This window comes from Saccostrea cucullata, unplaced genomic scaffold (assembly GCF_032062105.1).
Source record: "Saccostrea cucullata isolate Sc308-1 unplaced genomic scaffold, CSIRO_AGI_Scuc_v1 ctg2436, whole genome shotgun sequence".
In the NCBI taxonomy this organism is placed as follows: domain Eukaryota; kingdom Metazoa; phylum Mollusca; class Bivalvia; order Ostreida; family Ostreidae; genus Saccostrea; species Saccostrea cuccullata.
The window spans coordinates 93,873-103,292 of NW_026922588.1; the positions used below are offsets into that span (position 1 = coordinate 93,873).

The window sequence follows — 9,420 nt, forward strand, 5'->3', positions numbered from 1 at the left end:
TTGGATTCCATACAGAAATATGTAAGTTTAATACCAACTTAACAGCATTATGTACCAAATATTATAAAAGAAAAAACACGCTTTTTGAATAAAAGAACGGGGAGGAGGGTCACAAAAATATAATTTATCAGTATATAATTGAGAATTTGGAAAACAAAGCTCTCGGTACAATTTGGCCTGTTTACACTATGACAAATGAAAAATAACGTTTTTGTTTTGCTTTCTTATGGCTTATCAGGAACCCCCTGAAAAAATGAATCGCTTCCTTTGTGATCTACATGTACTATGTTAACATGTCAACATATACGAATACCGCTAATGAAGTGAAATAACATGCATTCTAATTATTTATTATTACCTGACAACAGAAAGCGTTCAGTAATCACATGTTCCTCCAAAAAATTTTCGGTATATGTGTATTTGCATGTTTTTTTTATATTTTGAGGGGAAAGTACAAATATCAATTGTTAATTATTCATTCTATGAAATATTTACTTAAATATAGTTAAACTAGAAATATGTCAATAGCACATGAATGCCCCGCCGAGGATATATTAGTAAAGCTACATGAAAATTTGTATGTGTATAAATTTGATCAGTTTTGTTCAGGTAGAGCTTATAGTTACTTGTGAGTAAAAATGTAGGTCAGATCCAGCATCTGAAGCGAGTCTGGTAGTGTCCATCCCTAGATGCATCATCCATGCAAGTTTGGTTTAGACAGGGCTTATAGTTACTTGGGAATGAAAATATAGGTCAGATCCAGCATCCGAAGCAAGTCTGGTAGTGTCAATCCCTAGAGGCATCATCCATGCAGGTTTGGTTCAGGTAGGGCCTATAGTTACTTGGGAATGAAAATATAGGTCGGATCTAGCATCCGAAGCAAATCTGGTAGTGCCCATCCCTAGATGCATCATCCATGCAAGTTTGGTCCAAGTAGGGCTTATAGTTCCTAAGTAATGGAGTACACAACTGAACAATGACAAAGAATCGTTTTTTTAAAGGAGGGCTCAAATCCCACTGTGGGACAAGAAGACCGTTCCTTCTGATGATACCATACACATTAACCCGAATTCCTGTGTCAAAGTAGGCGCGGTCACGAAAAAAATACCTGCTCAATGGCCCTTACTGCTGAGTACATTTTTTCTACCGGAAAGCGATGTAAAATTCTCTAGTGGGGACATTAAACAATATACAATCAATCCCTTTCTTTGGAAAATGATAGGGCCGTTTGTATCAGAATACCCTTTTTAGCCGACATGATTCTGTATTCAGAATTTATTCAAATTCGTATTTATGAGAAACAGGAAAGTTTTTCTATGGACAACGTACATCATGTTTTATTATTGGAATTTCACGGGGGGTGCTGACTTTTACAGTTGACGCTTACTTTTACACCAGGGCTATGTACGGTAGCTCCTTAGCGATATAGTTATTTAACTCAACATTTGATTAAACGGACATAACGGGTTATTTCAATGCATATATAAGATGTCCTTGACGAAAACAAAAACGACCCTAACCTCAACTCCCAGTCTTTGCATGTTAGTGCCCCTAACACAATAACTATGATCACAATGCATTATCAATTCTGTACCTCCGTACATGATACAAGTTTAAATGTCCAAGTACACGTCAACTGTAGAAGTCAGTGCTTCTCGTAAAAGTCCAATAAGCAACAGTTACGTTCATTCATATGTTGACTGGACAATCACTAAATGACGAAAAAACTTTCTGAAACAAAAGAACATATAAACCATCAATCTCATCTAAACTTTTGAGTTGTTTAGTGGTCCTGATAAAGAATTTCCCCTCTTTCAAATGATATATAACATGTTGTTGTTTTAAGACTAGATACAAGTTTAATTCCTCAAATTAAAATACAAAACAAATTCTTCGTCATGACGCTGTGTTAAATTATCGAATAACATCAATTATTTTGTACTCACAATACCATGGTTCTGTTGCAAAAACTGCACAAGAAAATTCATCTCGGGCAATAATGACATTACATACGTGAATTTTATTTAATTAATTTGTTATTGTTTCTTTTTATGATCGATAATTTTAGCATTTATGAAGAAAAATCAGGTACAATTATCCCCCCTTAAAAAAGAGACACGAGAGCACAAACGGTTTTGTTTCTTTTTTTATTTTTCTTTTTGGGGGATGAGGTTTATTGTGCCTTTAATACCCATTATCTGATTATATCATTGTCTGTCCTTGTAAAATCTCGACGGAAAACTCATATAATTCTAAAGACTTTTATTCACCCCCCCCCCAAAAAAAAACACACATACACAAACAGAGAGAAACACCCGAATTTATGATCAACATGAAATGTAAAATGTAATATGCATTACTCAAAAAACATTCTCCAACCATGAAAACAAGTCCCCACATACAAAGATTTTTTTCCTCAAGCCTCCTGAATTTGACCCCACGAAATCATACATGTCCAAAAAAGAATTCGATGTCGATATCGACGATATCGTCAATACTATGTCAATATCGTATCGATATCGATCGTGATGAGCACTATTAATTTGAAACACTTGGAACAATATATGAGACTTTGAGCTATGTCGATGTCGTCGATATCGATCCTATTTTTAGAATTTATTTTTACAATGAGGTATAACATAATTTTACAAGGTCACAAGTGATGTCAAATTCATTCATTATTAGCATCAATATGAAATTAAATTATGATAGGGAAAGGGTGAGTGGTTATTATTGTTTAGATTAAAATGTTGGGTGAGGGTGATAGTTGTTAAATATGTTTTAACAACTATGATTTGATATTGATGCAATATCTTCGTCATTGACGATATCGACAGTAGGGTAAACTTATTAATCAGAAAGAAAATATTAACATACGTTGCATGAAGAAACAGAACTTATTGTCATGGAACATGTTAAAATTAAAGATTTTGTATTGGGGTGAAAGTTGTTGAAGTAATATATTTTGACAATCATGATTCGATATCTAGACGATATCGTCGATATCGATGGCAGGTAGGATGTTCATAAAAGTAAAGTTATTAAACATAAATACACATATAAAGTAAAAGGAAAGGTATTTACAAAAAGCTGAGCAAACATGATTCGATATCGAAGCGACATCGTCGCCACAGGGATATTGACACCACAGGAAAAGTTTTACAAAGAGATTGCTTTAAAGTATCACATGTTAATACAATATACTAGTATTGTAGTTGGAATCCATAATTCTTTGAAAGATCATGATTCGATACACCTCTTAAAACAAAAAGTATTGTAATAAACACACAAGGATAGAGAAATATTATAGTAAACCTTAAGAAAAAAATGTGTTAATATTGTAACTACATCGTGTCTTGGACATAACTCCACGAAATATAAGATTTTACATTAGTGTTTCAAATTCACTAATGCTATTGTGAAAAGGTGACACTATTTCAGTGAAATATATAATAATATGCGCCGTTCACAAGTGTTGGCATTTCAAAACCATGCTTAAAAATTTCAAAAAAATGAAGCAGATGACTTTTATATAACTGAACACGAACCGAATGCGAAGTAAATTTAAGATCGGTTAAGTTCAAACCGATGTGTTTTAACTACATTAATTTCTCAAAATAAATTTGAACTGATTGCAATTTTCATATACAAATGGATCACATTTTCATTAACTCATTATACGGTATATAGCTAGACTAAGATGTCATTTTGGTATACATTTTCGACCAGAATTAAATAAAACATATTTATCAACATTTAACTCAATATAGAGTATGCAATCTCTCAATTCAATTTTTAATGATAATGGTAATTTAAACATGTTCATTATTGACCAGCAGTTTGGTACTTATTCAATGGAGCAAAAAAGGCATATTTTTTCTCCCAGTAAACTTAAGTCGTACTGGAAAAAAATAAACTGATGCACGTGTATACGAGAGATAATCAGCTAATCGGATTTGAGAACATCTGCATTTATTTAAAATTATTATGTATAATAAGATGTGACGGATTTCAAACTCTAGCCTCGAACCCCCCCCCCTCTCTTCTACACACAAAAACACACACCCTCACACATGCACACCCTCCCTCACCCCCACATATACAACCGCTCAAACGCACTAATGCTCCCTCTTTCTATCACACACACACACACACACACACACACACACACACACATACACACCCTCACCCTCTCACACACACACATACACACACTCACCCTCCCTCTTACACACACACACACACCCACTCACACCCCCTCTCTTACACACATCCTCACATACACACATACCCTCACACACACAAAGACTATGCCTCGCAACATCATATGACATTTAAAGGCGAAACCTTATTGGCATTAAACAAAACATCGTAGGACGTACATATAATCAATTTCTAAATTTTAATTACATGCATGTTCTTTTTCTGTTTTTTTTTTTTCGGGGGGGGGGGGGGTTTAATTGCAAAATATTAAAAATGTCTCTTCAAAATCAACGGACGGGGCCTTTTGTGTTTTAATGCGCTTTCTAGTGGGCACGAAAATTGTTTTGTCGCACTTCTGACATTATATCTTAATAACGGATCCCAATCCATATTTCACAAGTACAAGAAGAGATATCTAAGGGTTCTTCATACTCGTATTTTTTTTTAAAAACAATTTCTCCTGATATTGTTTTGCGAAATGTTTATTACTGTTTGTTTACAATTCATACAGTAAAATACCGTAAATGCTCAATATTTGTTTTCAGCTCATCTGAGCTAAAGGCTCATGAGAGCTTTTCTGATCAAAATTTGTCCGTTGTCTGTCGTCATCGTCGGCGGCGCATACTTTTCACATTTTCATTTTCTTCTCAAGAACAACTGGGCTAATTACAACCAAACTTGCCAAAAAGTATAATCAGGTAAAGAGGATTTAACTTTATTCAAATAAAGGGCCACGCCTTCTCCCAAAGGGAGATAATTAGGAAATAGTGAAAAATTAATGGCATTTTTATAAAAAAATCTTTTCAAGAACCACTAGGCCAGGCAAGATGAAACTCAGGTGGAATCATCTTCATGTAATGTAGATTCAAGTTTGTTCAGGTCATGACCCCCCAACGGATAGGGTTGGGCCACAATGGGCCATCAAAATTTTACATTGGAATTTATAGGAAAAATCTTTTAAAATAAAGTACTTCAAAGCCATGATTAGTGATTTTTATATGAAATCATCCTCCAGTAGTGTAAATTTTAGTTTGTTCAAATCATTACCCCCAGGGATAGGGTGGGGCCAATATGGCCAATCAAAATTATACATAAGAATATAGGCCGTATAGGATTTTTTTTTAAATCTTCTTCTCAAAAACCACTGGGCCAGGTAAGATGAAACTCATTTGGAATCATCCTCAGGTAGTATAAATTCTAGTTTGTTCAAATCATGACCCCTGGGGCAAGGGTGGGGCCAAAATGGCCGACCCTAGTTTTACATAGGAATATATATGAAATATCTTTTAAAATCTTCTTCTCAAGTACTTCAAGGACATGACTATTGATATTCATATGGAATCATCCTCCAGTAGTGTAGATTTTAGTTTGTTTAAATCATAACACCTAGGATGGGACCACAATGGAGGATTCAAGGTTTACATTAAAATATATTTAAAAAAAAAACAATAATAATAGCACAGCCATGAGTAGTAATACTAGTATTTATTTGGAAGCATTTTCAGGTAGTGTAGACTAAAGTTTGTTCAAATCATAAGCCCCAAGGGTAGAGTTGGGCCACAGTGGTGGATCAAAGATTTACATAGAACAAAAGGCCCATGGGCCCCATAGGTCACCCGAGCATTATGCAACAACTTTCCAATTACTGAATTTGATTCATGTTTTAAGCCAGATGCTATGGCATGTGTAATTTTGAAAGGGGGCACCATTTATCATCATAACTATACACCTAACAATTGCATATGTGGTTTCTTAATACCCATAGGCAGGGTAGAAACAAAAAATGCATTTCAACTAATCAGTAATATTTATCAATAATCAGCAGCGTCCCTACGGAACATGAATCCCTGACCCCTAGGCTAGATGCACACATTGCACAGTTTTTGTAAAGGCATCCTTGCTTTTTCAAAAGTATTTGATTATTCCATTGAAGGAGCATTTAAGGTCATTTTCAGTATATAAGTAACCCCCTCTTTATTGTACCCCTGGTCCTGTGACCTTGAAATTCACAATTCTTGAAGATTAAGGCCCCTGCTCATCATAACTATATAGGTAATTCAGTTGCTTAATACCCAGTAGCAGAGAAGAAGATTTTCAAAGAATGTGTGTATTTTCACTTTACAATCAACCCTTATCCTGCTAATCGCGACTCTGAGTCGCGCTGGCTTATCAGATCTGCTGCTGCGGATCGCGACCTCAGGTCGTTTTTAGGGTTTCCTCATCTAATGCTTGTTTATCTGCTATTTTTAGCAGAGCATCTCATGTCAATGAATGAAACAAGTATAAATATAAACCAATGGTTTAGAATTTGTAAAAATATACACCAATCAGAAAGATTCATGTATATAATCACCATCCAAAATAGATGGAACTCCAGAACAAAGAAATGTTCCAAAATGGCTGACCTAAATATGCATGCTTTTAGTCTCCGGAGCATTGTAAGAAAGGACGTAAGTTTATACACTAAAAGGAATGTATTTGAGCTACTATCTAAAGGTATAATAATGATATTTAATGTTTCATTATAATTAATATTTATAGCATTTAAATAGTTATTCGGACTTATTATCCATTATCCATACTGTTAAATATAAATCGACATAAATGCAATAAATTGTAGGAATATAGAAATAAAATATATATGCATAGAAAGCTCTTTCTTTTCCTTATATTTTACACACAACTTATGTGTTGATTGCATCAAAGATAAAGATGCTATAAGCTGATAAGAAAGGAAGTATGCATTCACTGGGATATCTGTTTACACTTAACTTTCGCCGCAGCAGTGGAACTGATAAGCCAAAACTTCGACCGCAGGATAAGGGTCAATAGAGCCCCCCCCCCCGCCTTTGCACCAGAACCCCTGATTCTGGGGCCATTAAATTCTCAATTTTGGTAGAAGCACTCTTGCTTATCATAACTATGTACTAAGTTAGTTTGTTTAATACCCAGGAGTAGAGAAGGAGATTTTCAAAGAAATTATGCATTTTCACTGTATACTTAATTAGCCCCGCCTTGACCCTAGGCCATGAATTTCACAATTTTGGTAAAGGATTACAATCATGCAGACAGTTTGACTGCTTGAAGTCTAGGAGGTAAGAAGAAGCTTTTTAAAGATTGAATTAATTTTAGTGGTTTTGGACCCACTCCTCAGGGGGCGGGGGGGGGGGGGGGGGGGCAGGGAGCGTGAAATTCAAAATTGATGTTTCCCTTTATCCATAGAAGCTTTGTGCCAAATTTGGTTGAAATTGGCTGAGTGGTTGAGTGGTTGCAGAGAAGCAGTTGAAAATGTTCAAATATGAATGACGGACGACGACGGACGAAAACGGATAGCAATAGGTCACCCGAGTTTGCTCAGGCGATCTGAAAATATAGGGAGAAATCCCAAGAACAGAAAAGCTATGTTAAGTCAATTTGACATGTAAGCATCCTCATGTATTGAGGATTTAAATTTGTTCCAAATCATGGCCAACTGGGGTAAGGAGGGAATAAAAATCAAATTTTACAAAGTTATATATACGGGAAAAAGTTTTTTAAAAATCTTCTTATCAAGAACAGCAAAGTCATACATGTATGCTGTATAAATATGAAGGCATTCTCAAGCAGTATTAAAATTTAAGCCCCCCATCCCCACCCCCCCCCCCTTTGTAAACTTTTCTGTTCTGATCTCATTCCAATTTGCCTAGGTGAGCAATGTGGCACCTATGCCTTTTTTTTTTTTACATTTACATACATACATACATACATACATACATAAAAGTACAATTGTACAGATTGAGCAACGTTTTTTGGACCTTTTATTTTCAAAATACATGCTACTTCAGATATCTTATGTTTTTTATAGTTTATAGTTTTATAGTTATATGAAGCTCCCAAAAAAAAGCAGAAAGATTTCTACGTTCAAATCCTATTGTGACGTCAGCTAACCCGCAATTTGCCTGTAATTGGGCCCTCGGCTCAGACGAGCTATGAAAATCGTATAAAGCCTTTCTGATAAACTGATCAATATACTTTGTATTGGTTTTTTGAGCACTATTTTTATTTACATCCTTGTGCAATATAAATAATACAGAAACAGTAATAAAGCTCATGTATTCAAAACAAAATAAAAGAAATTGATCAGAGGAAAACGGACTTCTAAGGAAATCAGAGTTAATTTGGATTAGATTCCTACTTTTAATAATACATTACCGATATTGTCGAGAGTGCGAAGTAAGGTTTGGTACATGTAGAGATTTAGAAGCTACCGGGGGTATTTTAAATTTCAAAGGATCTTTATTTTATTGCGTTTTCTTGTAGGCGACATATACGTGGGCTATTACGACGTGTGGAAGACAGGGATATCAGGTGAGAATTCATCTACAGATAAAAAAAAAATAATTTGCCTGTAAGTTAATTGATATTGTCATACAGACTATTACAAATACAACACGATATTAAGGAGAGTTTTGCCGCTTTTAATTCATTTGTTTACAATATAACGATATTGGACATAAGTTGGTACAATGTCTGAGTATAAAAAAACCCAATAAAACATGCTGACTACACACTTTAAAGTCTACAATAGCCGTCTAGTTTATTTTCAAACTAAAACAAAGTAATGACCCTACTTGGACCCGCCCTTTCCAACTTTCCACTCTCTGAATAGTAGGCAAAGTCACGTATTTGAATAAAAATCCTGCAAAATATTGCCGCTTCATCCCCCGAAATAGATTTTTTATGGAAGGTGATCGATAGTGTGTGTTGGGGAGGGGGGGGGGCATCGAAAAATAAAAGACTATGATTACATTTGCTGAAAATTAATGTTGACGCCACTGGGAAAAAAATTAGCATGTGCTCCATTAGGACAAACGGTTATATCCTGTATATTCATATGCTTACAATATGATCAAGGTTATAGACGCCGATAACTTATAAGTTCAATCGGATGCTTTAGATGACAAATAATCGAAACATAATTTCCACTGATGGATAAGCTGCACATTTTTTATTTCTTATTTTGAAATTATGTATGCATAATCGTTGAATCTGCTAACCGATATATCATAGCAGACTCCTAAAATAATTCCCGTGTTTAGAACTATAACAGTTGTTAAGCATGTTTAGTGTAGAATCAAATATTTAGGTTTATTTTTCTTCATGCGAATGTATTAAATATAGATGTATTTCATTTTTTTTTCCAAATGAAAAGCCAAAAGTGTAAATATTTCTATCGGT

At 34.8% G+C, this 9,420-nt stretch overlaps 1 protein-coding gene across 2 annotated transcripts in view; it reads left to right on the forward strand.

Annotated features, from left to right (window-relative positions):
- The window catches only part of LOC134261999 (uncharacterized), a 113,908-nt gene that overhangs the window by 15,141 nt on the left and 89,347 nt on the right, over nt 1-9,420 (forward strand). The window lies entirely within an intron of this gene.